The 12,605-nt window shown below is 42.2% G+C and overlaps 1 protein-coding gene across 1 annotated transcript in view; it reads right to left on the bottom strand.

The window, feature by feature from the left end:
- Positions 1 to 12,605, bottom strand: part of BMP6 (bone morphogenetic protein 6) — a 508,375-nt gene that overhangs the window by 105,078 nt on the left and 390,692 nt on the right. The gene's annotated exons all lie outside the window — the stretch shown is intronic.

Below are 12,605 nucleotides of genomic sequence, written 5' to 3'. Positions count from 1 at the left end.
GCCTCAGGGGCGACTGGTCGAAAACACCTTTATTGAAATGAATGTGGCATAATGCATTTCGGAACTACTAAATGACGGGTTGAAGTGCACACCTTTTACTTGCTGTTTTCAAACTTGAATCATTTTAAATTGCGTGCATCCGGGAGATGTGGTCCGCCCATCGGCCACATGAAAGTACAAACCAATATGTCGGGAATGGAATCACCCCAATCCGGAAGCACTGTTGCATTGCCAAAAAAATCCACAATTGATTTCCATTCAATCTTTTTATTCTTGTTATTCCAATCATTTCAATTTTTTAATTCGTTTTAGAACTTGAAATCCATATTTTGTATATACATCTGATGCTGAAGGTATGCCCATCCAGGCCTTTTCCATAAAGCAGGACGTATACAAATTTCATCCTCATTAGTGTGTCTTTCCCAATGCATTTAGGGCATTTTACTTGCCCTTCTTCAGGGGTTCACTACAAATATAAGCAATAACTTTAGACATTATGTTTAAATTTATAAAACACTTTACATCCTAAGCTTGTAACATGCTCATTATATATGCATTTATAAAATGCTTCACTCAGCGTTTTCCCTCTAATAGTCAACAACATAAGACCTAAATTTAAAATAACCCATTACTTCTCCCTTTATGTCTCACGTTGTTAACCATATTAACACTATGTGGAAATGTCGCCCCACTGCCTGAATTTATAAGTTTAAAGCATACACATCAAACCAAACGTTATAAAAACGCTCCTGTACCTGTTTTTGTATGTCCTGGACTTATTCCTCCTTTTTATTTCAAAAACCAGATGTCAGCTCTCTCACACCTGCTTCCCTTTTAAGTACCTGTGAGGTTCCTCCCCCCTCTCTTCTACATCATGCTACACTACAGGACCCATAATCCTCTATTCAATGATACCGGAATCAACTTTCCGTTACGGCTGTGAATGCTCAACATATGACGACACCTACACCAATTTACCCTGCCCTCCCTTGCGATGTTACCTACTACGCCTGATTTAACTGTCTACATGAAGCATAAGCTGTACAAAATGCAAACATATAATAGAATTACAATTTGTTTTTAAAATTCAAGTCTATATAATGAGCTGCTCCTTATCGGAACTTTTTGTAGTGAAGTGCTTAAAAGCATCAAAACACAAGCATCCGTTACGTTTGTTGCAACTGGAGCAGTTCAAACTCGCTCCCCCAAGGTGAGGCGAACAAGGTTTTCAAGTGACCATCCATTTTTTCAAAGTGAGCCATGTACACCGTGGGTGCTACTTCAAATTGGCCTGAACAGTTAAATTACTAAATGACGGGTTGAAGTGCACACCTTTTACTTGCTGTTTTCAAACTTGAATCATTTTAAATTGTGTGCATCCCGGAGATGTGGTCCGCCCATCGGCCACATGAAAGTACAAACCAATATGTCGGGAACGGAATCACCCCCGATCCGGAAGCACTGTTGCATTGCCAAAAAATTCCACAATTGATTTCCATTCAATCTTTTTATTCTTGTTATTCCAATCATTGAAAAATTGAAATGATTGGAATAACAAGATACCTCGAAGCCCAAACAATTCTGCAGACGCAGCCGCCAGCAATATATATATATAGGTCTATAGGCTGCTAAATTCTATACTTATTTTTTGGGAAATTAATTAATGGATATTCCTGTACTACAGGGCACATGCCTGGCAAAACCTTCTGGCCAGAAAATTAATCCATCTGCAGCTTTTTAATGGTCATTAGTGCACTTGATTTACAGATTGTTTGAAGGTAGTGGATACCCCAAAGAGTCATACTTTTGTAGGTATTTACCAACATTGTCAATGTTTTTAATGTTTTATTTGCACGCTAAAAGTTACTCCTAAAAGAAAGAGTTTGGCACAAATATGGGACAACATTCCCTTATACATTTTACTGTGGATGTAAAAGAAGGTGCTTCTCCATGCGGAAAGGCATCTTACAAGTGGAGATTTCTTGTTTTAAAGTTGTATGCATGCACAAATACACATATCCACTCCTGTGGATTTTCCAAAGCCACTTAGGTTTTCAAATTTACAAAGAAAATAAATTTAGGGACCATGGTTAATTTCTCATTAAACCATCAGACCTGTCTGGCCTCATAAGGTCCTTCAGAATTCCACCCACCCATCAAAGTCTAGAGACTGAAAGTTCTAATATCGGTTGGTTGCCACTAGAGGTGCTATGTTCCCAGGAGCGGATTTCTGCAACCTGTGTTTAGCCTTGCTTTAGAAGTCACGGTGTAATTCACCTTGACATTTCAATTAAAACAGCTGTTCTGTAAGAGACCATGTGCAACGTTTACCACCCATCTAATCTATTTTTCCTGGCTGTTATGACATTCTGCTTTTATTTGAATTCAATGTCAAATGCAATTCACATGCTTGAGCACTAGTGTGATTTTTGCTCTGAGAGGGTCCTGTTCACAAACCTACTTACACACCCAAATACATGCAAATAGCTTCATTTATTAGAAAGAATTCCCATTCCTGATTCACAAAATCAGGAATAGTTTAGTTTACATGGAAATTTCACCAGACAATGGATTTTACTGGGCAAAATCATCTTCCCAGGTGTGGATTTATTGCTATTTCTGGGTGAATCCACGAATAGAAGTTAGGGGAAATCCTCAAGCTAGTAGGTTTACAGGTAGTCAATAAAGTTTTGCAGGTAGTCACTCTTCCTTGCTGAACACACTTCTGGATGTACTCCTGTCAAGAACAGGAGTAAATCTTTTTCAAGGTGGGCATAGGGAGGGCAATGGCTGGGGAAGTAAGAGCGAAGAGCAAGGACTTACCAACAAAAATGTTTTCCTGAGAAGAAACACAAACATTTTTAAATTTCAACTGCTCTGCTGCACCCCTTTACCATGTCACATTTCTGTATGTGTATATGGTCATGTATGTGAACACCTGTGGGAATCTCTGCTAGTTGCCAGCTCCCAGGGCCCGGTAAAGATACAAGTGAGCCAACAGTTATATATATATATATATATATATATATATATATATATATATATATATATATATATATATATATATATATATATATATATATATATATATATATATATATATATATATATATCCCAACCAAAGAGTTGAGCCCTCTGTAGGAAGAAGCCACTCTGTAGGAAAAGATTATTTGCATCCATTTCTTTATTTTGAGCAGACGTAACAGGAGGCACAGCAGCACACAGTCATCTCCTTTCTTGTGGCCAGACCGGTTTCGGGAACATCATCCCTTCCTCAATGGCAGCTGGTCTCTATGAAGAACTTGCATGCACTTCGATAGTTAAGAACCTGCCCCAGTGGGCGTGTCCAAAAACGGCATTCTGGTTCTTGTGGTGCAGCTTCTGATAATAACTCAAGTGAGTTTCTTCACAAATACAGCGTGATCAAATAAAATAAACACCCCAGTGGGCTGAGGCGCTGTGGCGTTGGGCAGCCTGTTAAGTTCGTCGTCTTTTCAAGCATTCCGACCTCCCGTAGAGAAAAACGCCGGTTGGCGCTATCACGGGTCCGCCTTGCAGCGGCAGGCTTCCTTCCCGCGGCTGGACTCGAGCCGCAAAATATCCCAACCAAAGAGTTGAGCCCTCTGTAGGAAGAAGCCACTCGGTAGGAAAAGATTATTTGCATCCATTTCTTTATTTTGAGCAGACGTAACAGGAGGCACAGCAGCACACAGTCATCTCCTTTCTTGTGGCCAGACCGGTTTCGGGAACATCATCCCTTCCTCAATGGCAGCTGGTCTCTATGAAGAACTTGCATGCACTTCGATAGTTAAGAACCTGCCCCAGTGGGCGTGTCCAAAAACGGCATTCTGGTTCTTGTGGTGCAGCTTCTGATAATAACTCTAGTGAGTTTCTTCACAAATACAGCGTGATCAAATAAAATAAACACCCCAGTGGGCTGAGGCGCTGTGGCGTTGGGCAGCCTGTTAAGTTCGTCGTCTTTTCAAGCATTCCGACCTCCCGTAGAGAAAAACGCCGGTTGGCGCTATCACGGGTCCGCCTTGCAGCGGCAGGCTTCCTTCCCGCGGCTGGACTCGAGCCGCAAAATATCCCAACCAAAGAGTTGAGCCCTCTGTAGGAAGAAGCCACTCGGTAGGAAAAGATTATTTGCATCCATTTCTTTATTTTGAGCAGACGTAACAGGAGGCACAGCAGCACACAGTCATCTCCTTTCTTGTGGCCAGACCGGTTTCGGGAACATCATCCCTTCCTCAATGGCAGCTGGTCTCTATGAAGAACTTGCATGCACTTCGATAGTGCGTTCGGTAGGTCGGAATGCTTGAAAAGACGACGAACTTAACAGGCTGCCCAACGCCACAGCGCCTCAGCCCACTGGGGTGTTTATTTTATTTGATCACGCTGTATTTGTGAAGAAACTTACTTGAGTTATTATCAGAAGCTGCACCACAAGAACCAGAATGCCGTTTTTGGACACGCCCACTGGGGCAGGTTCTTAACTATCGAAGTGCATGCAAGTTCTTCATAGAGACCAGCTGCCATTGAGGAAGGGATGATGTTCCCGAAACCGGTCTGGCCACAAGAAAGGAGATGACTGTGTGCTGCTGTGCCTCCTGTTACGTCTGCTCAAAATAAAGAAATGGATGCAAATAATCTTTTCCTACCGAGTGGCTTCTTCCTACAGAGGGCTCAACTCTTTGGTTGGGATATTTTGCGGCTCGAGTCCAGCCGCGGGAAGGAAGCCTGCCGCTGCAAGGCGGACCCGTGATAGCGCCAACCGGCGTTTTTCTCTACGGGAGGTCGGAATGCTTGAAAAGACGACGAACTTAACAGGCTGCCCAACGCCACAGCGCCTCAGCCCACTGGGGTGTTTATTTTATTTGATCACGCTGTATTTGTGAAGAAACTCACTTGAGTTATTATCAGAAGCTGCACCACAAGAACCAGAATGCCGTTTTTGGACACGCCCACTGGGGCAGGTTCTTAACTATCGAAGTGCATGCAAGTTCTTCATAGAGACCAGCTGCCATTGAGGAAGGGATGATGTTCCCGAAACCGGTCTGGCCACAAGAAAGGAGATGACTGTGTGCTGCTGTGCCTCCTGTTACGTCTGCTCAAAATAAAGAAATGGATGCAAATAATCTTTTCCTACCGAGTGGCTTCTTCCTACAGAGGGCTCAACTCTTTGGTTGGGATATTTTGCGGCTCGAGTCCAGCCGCGGGAAGGAAGCCTGCCGCTGCAAGGCGGACCCGTGATAGCGCCAACCGGCGTTTTTCTCTACGGGAGGTCGGAATGCTTGAAAAGACGACGAACTTAACAGGCTGCCCAACGCCACAGCGCCTCAGCCCACTGGGGTGTTTATTTTATTTGATCACGCTGTATTTGTGAAGAAACTCACTTGAGTTATTATCAGAAGCTGCACCACAAGAACCAGAATGCCGTTTTTGGACACGCCCACTGGGGCAGGTTCTTAACTATCGAAGTGCATGCAAGTTCTTCATAGAGACCAGCTGCCATTGAGGAAGGGATGATGTTCCCGAAACCGGTCTGGCCACAAGAAAGGAGATGACTGTGTGCTGCTGTGCCTCCTGTTACGTCTGCTCAAAATAAAGAAATGGATGCAAATAATCTTTTCCTACCGAGTGGCTTCTTCCTACAGAGGGCTCAACTCTTTGGTTGGGATATTTTGCGGCTCGAGTCCAGCCGCGGGAAGGAAGCCTGCCGCTGCAAGGCGGACCCGTGATAGAGCCAACCGGCGTTTTTCTCTACGGGAGGTCGGAATGCTTGAAAAGACGACGAACTTAACAGGCTGCCCAACGCCACAGCGCCTCAGCTCACTGGGGTGTTTATTTTATTTGATCACGCTGTATTTGTGAAGAAACTCACTTGAGTTATTATCAGAAGCTGCACCACAAGAACCAGAATGCCGTTTTTGGACACGCCCACTGAGGCAGGTTCTTAACTATCGAAGTGCATGCAAGTTCTTCATAGAGACCAGCTGCCATTGAGGAAGGGATGATGTTCCCGAAACCGGTCTGGCCACAAGAAAGGAGATGACTGTGTGCTGCTGTGCCTCCTGTTACGTCTGCTCAAAATAAAGAAATGGATGCAAATAATCTTTTCCTACCGAGTGGCTTCTTCCTACAGAGGGCTCAACTCTTTGGTTGGGATATATATATATATATATATATATATATATATATATATATATATATATATATATATATATATATATATATATATATATATTACCTACTGGCGGTAGCCAGTAGGTATATATAGTTAGGACCTAGTTTCCATAGGAAATCCCCAACATTCTATTGGGAATAACTTTGGCGCTGGTTGATGAATCTTCGCAAATTTCTCAAAGAAGATGGCTCGCTCCGCTCCTCTCCTTCCCTGAAAGTTTGGGGGGGATTAGTCAAGTGGGGGCTGAGAAAAAAGGGGGGTCCCAAAACGTGTTTTCCCCATGTTAATTTCCATAGGACCTTTAGACTCGGCTACAGCTTGAACCACTGAAGGGAATTACACCAAACTTGTCGAAATGGTAGTGTCTGGTACGCAGATCACGCTTTTTGTTAAATAGTGTAAACCCCTCCAGTAGTTCCTGAGAAAATTAGAAGAGAAATCAATTATATATCTATAAGTGCGCACGCGTGCGCGCACCCCGCGATTTTTCGCGATTTTTTTTTGGGGGGGGGGTTGGGGGGGGCTTGGGGGGCTTCTCTCTTTCATTTTATTGTTTTTAATTTGATTTCGAGGGTGCCCACCCCTCGTTTTGCCCCCGAGATCACCGCCGCCGCCCGAGCTGCCTTAAGATGGCCGCCGCCTGGTTGTGGGCGGGGCCAGGAGGACGTGGTTTCCGCTTCCCCCTGCCTGGGGGAAGCCTTTGCTGTGCGACCACCTTCTTCCAGGTTATTATGGGCAGTCTTTCCAGTCCTAGATTTGGGTGTTAGCCTAACATTTCGAAGTTGTGCCCTTAATTAGGAAGTGTCCATCGAAATCCAGAGCAGGGGGGGGAGGGGGATTCCTGCTCTTGCTTGTAGCATTTATGGGAACCAAAGGAGGGAGGAACACAGCAAGGTCGGTAACATGTCGCAATTGCACTTGAAACATATTATGATGTGTTTTGACCAAGAGCTGCTGGCGATGTAGCTGCTGACTCATTCTTTTCAGTGGTACTCGGAGCACCTCTGAACTGCTGCAGTGGCCGCGTTACCGGGGCAGTGCTTTGTTGACAGCTGTATAGATGGACAGATACAATAATGTGACAATTTTGCATTAATATACTATTGAAACTCCTTCATGTACGAAAGTCATGCACCTTGGGTAACGTAGTTTACGTGAACAATGAGGCATGAAAGAAACAGGAAGTGTCTGCATTTTTTGAGCCAATGGGGAGAGGTATAGCGGGGGTAGAGGGATTTAAAAGAACAGGCGGGAATAGAGAGCTTTATACTGGTCGGAGCAATCATGGCGTGGGCGGCAATCATTTGTTAACCAACACAGCAGGTACGAAGGATACAGCTTTCTTGTTGAGAAAATAGACGCGTGGGAGGGGAAGAGTAAGTTTTGAAGTTAACAGCGCGATAAAAGGAAAAATGTGAATAACTTAGTATAGCACGGTTTTTGAAATTCACAGACTTAACTCAACTGGGAGGCTTGCAGAGTAATTACGGAAATGTAAAGTACGAAGGATACAGCTTTTCTTGTTTAGAAAATAGACGCGCGGGAGGGGATGAGTAAGTTTGGAGTTAACAGCGCGATAAAAAGAAATATGTGAATGATTAAGTATAGCACGGTTTTGAAGTTCACAGACTAAACTTAACTGGGAGGCATGTAGAGTAATTACGGAAACACGAAGTGAACTGAGGGTTTGTAAGAAAAATATAAACCCTGGAAGTAAGGGGAGAATATCAGGATTACTTTAATGCTAGTCATAGGGAGTGGAAAGATGTGGGCAGAGAATTTGGTGTGCATCCCTCCAAAAAGAAAAACCTTAATTAGGAAGCGTCCATCGAAATCCAGAGCAGGGGGGGAGGGGGATTCCTGCTCTTGCTTGTAGCATTTACGGGAACCAAAGGAGGGAGGAACACAGCAAGGTCGGTAACACGTCGCAATTGCACTTGAAACATATTATGATGTGTTTTGACCAAGAGCTGCTGGCGATGTAGCCGCTGACTCATTCTTTTCAGTGGTACTCGGAGCGCCTCTGAACTGCTGCAGTGGCCGCGTTACCGGGGCAGTGCTTTGTTGACAGCTGGTAGACTGATGCCGCTTGGCTTGGTTCAATGAAGATTAACGTGGGGGGTTGGGCGGTAGGAGGGGGGGGAGTCGTGCTCGTAGAGATACATGATGATTAACATCTGTTTCGGTTTGTAGATGATACCATTGAATGGTAAGTGGCTGAAAGTCTACTCTCGGCGCTTTCTTGCCAAAGTCTGTGTTGGTAAAAGGGCTCAGCAAGTTTTACCTATGTATTTCATTTGGTAAAGCGCTGCTAGCTTTACCTAAATCGCGTTAGTGCGCTTTACATATAGAAATGAAAGGTTAAAAAAGTAATATGCTGTTGAGTTTAATTCCTTTGTCGATTAATTAATATTTGTGTCTTCTCTTGCTCATCCGGTGCTATTGATTGCTTTCCTTTGCTGGTAGACCTTCTATTTTTCTGTGTTATGGAGATTTGTGAACTGGCTATGAAGGAGCTCATTCGCTCATTTCTTTGATGATGGGCTAATTTGAATTTAACACTGCCGTTGTTATATGGTGATACGATTACGCTGGAATTTAATTTGTTTAATATTTTATCCTATTTATGATGGCATTGAATTCAGCTTGTATTTTAAATTGTATTTATATAATAATTGTGTGTGTTTTTTATGTGGACCTCATTATAGATCCAAATTCTTAATAAAATTGAATTGAGTGTAAGTGAAGAGTTACAGTAGCAAATGTAACGAATGTGAAACTAGTGGGTATGGCCGGCCTTGGGCATGGGTGATGAGGGCCAGGACGCCTAGATTTAGAGTGGTGTATATTGAGCTGACCTAGGTAACTTTTTTTCTGTCCACCAGTGCCTCCATTTTCTCTAAACATTTTGTTTCTCTTCGTTAGTCTTCCTACATCCCCTCATCCCATCTCTTCCCCCACGCCCCTTGGGTGGCCTCTCGCCTGTAATTGATTTATTTATTTAATGCGATTTTATATAGCGCGAACATTACCCGAAGGTGTCAGAGCCCTTTGCAAAAGAACCAGTTGCGTTACATAAGGACTTTGGATTACGCAAGTTACATAGGAGATACAAACAGGAAACATTTGCAAATGTACAAGTTGTAAAGTCACACAACGAAGAGATACACACAGAAAAAAAAATGCAAATGTACAAGTTGCAAAGTCACTCAAGGAAGACATACAAACGGATGAACTCTAAACTCATAGGAATGGTAGTAAGTACAAAGGTCTACTACATATACTAGTGGTTAGAGTTATACATAAATAGTTAGCATCCTAATAGGTGATTCAGGTGAAGGGGGGATTTGCCTTCACTGAGGTAACCAGCCTCCTGAGCTGAAAACACAAAAGGCCCCTTTAACCCCTTGGCCGCAGCGGTAATTCTACCGCGGGCCGGGGGGGGGGGGCGCGCGGCGGGACCATGCTCGTGACGGAACCACTCCGTCACGAGCCACGGGCGCACTGTGCTCATGACGGAGTGGTTCCGTCACGGCCCTGCCCGCTCATTAATTCCATCGCGCAGGCGCGGAATTGCTGCAGCGTGGGCGGCCCCGCAATGACGGAACCCCTCCGTCATTAGCACATCACGCACGTGGCTCGTGACGGAGTGGTTCCGTCACGAGCACGGAACGGGTTAAGATCCACAACAGCAGCAAGGAGGGGAGGGATTGCCAGTAGTGGTGACCTTCAGTAACTCTCATTACCAGAGAGCAGCATGGCTCCTTTCCTCCCCCAGGGTTGCTCCACAGCAGCCTTTGCTAGGGATCTTCTGTTAAGGTTGCTGGCTACAGCTAGAATAGCATCAAATAATATTTCACTCATGAATGAATAATTGACATTTGTTAATCACAGTAGAGTGTCCTGGTTCTCAGAGTTGGTCTTTAGCTTGGCGAGCTGGGTCCATTCTCAGAGCCCAGACCTTAATGGGCGCAGTAGTAGCCTGCAGCCGTCTCTCACAAACCTGCCTTTAAAGAAATATGTAGTAAACAGGGTTCTGAAGTCTGTTTTTCTCCTTTTCCTTGTCCCCTCTCACCTCCCATACCCCTCCTATTTTCCCAAGACACTGACAAAGATGCAAGTAGGAAGGGCAGGCCAAATGGAATTTCTCCTAGGGCGCAACAAATAGTGCATACAGTGAAATAAGTTTTATATATATATATATATATATATATATATATATATATATATATATATATATATATACACTGAAAAAACCATAGGTTTTAGGCCTTATATAGTTAGGAATTAGCATTTAAAAAACCTTTGAAATTCACTGAAAAAACCATAGGTTTTAGGCCTTATATAGTTAGGAATTAGCATTTAAAAAACCTTTGAAATTCACTGAAAAAACCATAGGTTTTAGGCCTTATATAGTTAGGAATTAGCATTTAAAAAACCTTGAAAATTCACTGAAAAAACCATAGGTTTCAGGCCTTATATAGTTAGGAATTAACATATAAAAAACCATTGAAATTCCTCCTATATAGTTAGCTGGACATTTTATTGATATAAAACCGATGAAATTCAACATATAGTTAGTTGCACTAACTATATATTTCGCGCATCCGCAATCCAATGCTGATGATGTCACATATTACATCATTCATGACATGGTCAATGACATCACTGATGACATCACTGATGACATCATCCAGTGTCTGTGTGTTTTTGTAAATTTTAAATATGTTTTACATATTGAAGAATGAGTGGATGTATAAGAGTATGGATGAAGGATTTGATTGTATAAGTGAGTAAGTATGTGTTAGTATATCTGTGAAAATGTAAGCTGTTCTGTGTTTAACTGTATAGATGAAGAAATCAAAGTGTGAATGATTCTTTACAGGACTGACTAGGTGTGTGAGTAACTCCATGGATGAGTGGCAGTGTGTGAGTGTCTGCATAGGTGTATGAGTGCATATGATAGTGTTGTAATAATGAGTGACTGTATGTACGAGTGATTGTATGGCTGAATGAGTGAATGTGTGTGTAGACGTAGGAATCAGTGAGTGCGTATGTAGTAAATGGTATTGGTGTGTCAATAGTTTAAATAATGATACTCTGTATTTTACACTAGGTGTAACAGAAGTTATATTAGAGTGTAAGGAGGTGCATTGTATTATCACATGAAGTATATCATCAGTGGTGTGATCATTGATGTTAAATGAGATGTCATCAGTGATGTCATCAGTGATGTCACTGACCATGTCATGAATGATGTAATATGTGACATCATCAGCATTGGATTGCGGATGCGCGAAATATATAGTTAGTGCAACTAACTATATGTTGAATTTCATCGGTTTAATATCAATAAAATATCCAGCTAACTATATAGGAGGAATTTCAATGGTTTTTTATATGTTAATTCCTAACTATATAAGGCCTGAAACCTATGGTTTTTTCAGTGAATTTTCAAGGTTTTTTAAATGCTAATTCCTAACTATATAAGGCCTAAAACCTATGGTTTTTTCAGTGAATATATATATATATATATATATATATATATATATATATATATATATATATATATATATATATATATATATATATATATATGTATATATACACCTTTATTCCTTCATATGTTTGTGATAGGTTTGAATACTCTATGCTTCGGTCCATATTTAATTATATTTTGTGCCAGGTTCGCATTGCAAAAGTGACGCAAACAGAAGCAAAGTGTAGATTTGGGATTTAATTTCACGCTGGTAAGTAGAGCTGAAGTAACTCTTTGCACAATGTCATGTTACTTGACAGTACATTGAGTCAAGGTGGAGTTCCATGGGTGGTAAAAAGATGCTCCCATGCAACCACTCATAGATTTTGATGCAAATCCATACCTACTGACATTGGTAGACACAGCTTTTCATAAACAAATTACACTGCCTCAAGGAACGCGTAATGTTGAAGAACCCTTTGTATTCAAAACATATGCTAGATATCATCCACACACCCTTCCACTATGGTTTACTGTGGGTGTGTGCGGTGCCAGGCAGCCCTAAGTGCACCAGTGAAGGAGGAGAGAGAAACAGCACCATAGCTCAGTAGCTCTATTCTGCTCTCTCCCTTTGGTGCAATGCAGCATAGCAAGTTTGGTTGCTTAGCTGTGTTGCATGAAATCTTAGTACATTTTCCTAATGTGACTTTGATTTACCTCTTCTGAGCATTGCAATCTTTATTTGTATCCTTAAAATAACATAATGTTACAAAGCTAATAATGACGTGAACATCAGACTAGGAATACCAATCAGTGTAAAGACCTGTTGAAACGTTAGATAAAGCCCGCAAAACTATAAACTATGGAAATCGCCTACGCTTAAAAAATGACAACAGGGTGCCCCTGAATCTAACAGAGAGAAAAACTCAAACAAAAGAA

The sequence above is a fragment of the Lissotriton vulgaris genome, chromosome 4_1, assembly GCF_964263255.1.
Source record: "Lissotriton vulgaris chromosome 4_1, aLisVul1.2, whole genome shotgun sequence".
In the NCBI taxonomy this organism is placed as follows: domain Eukaryota; kingdom Metazoa; phylum Chordata; class Amphibia; order Caudata; family Salamandridae; genus Lissotriton; species Lissotriton vulgaris.
Note: the sequence above shows the minus strand (reverse complement) of the source record. Positions and strands in the feature narration are given on the sequence as shown.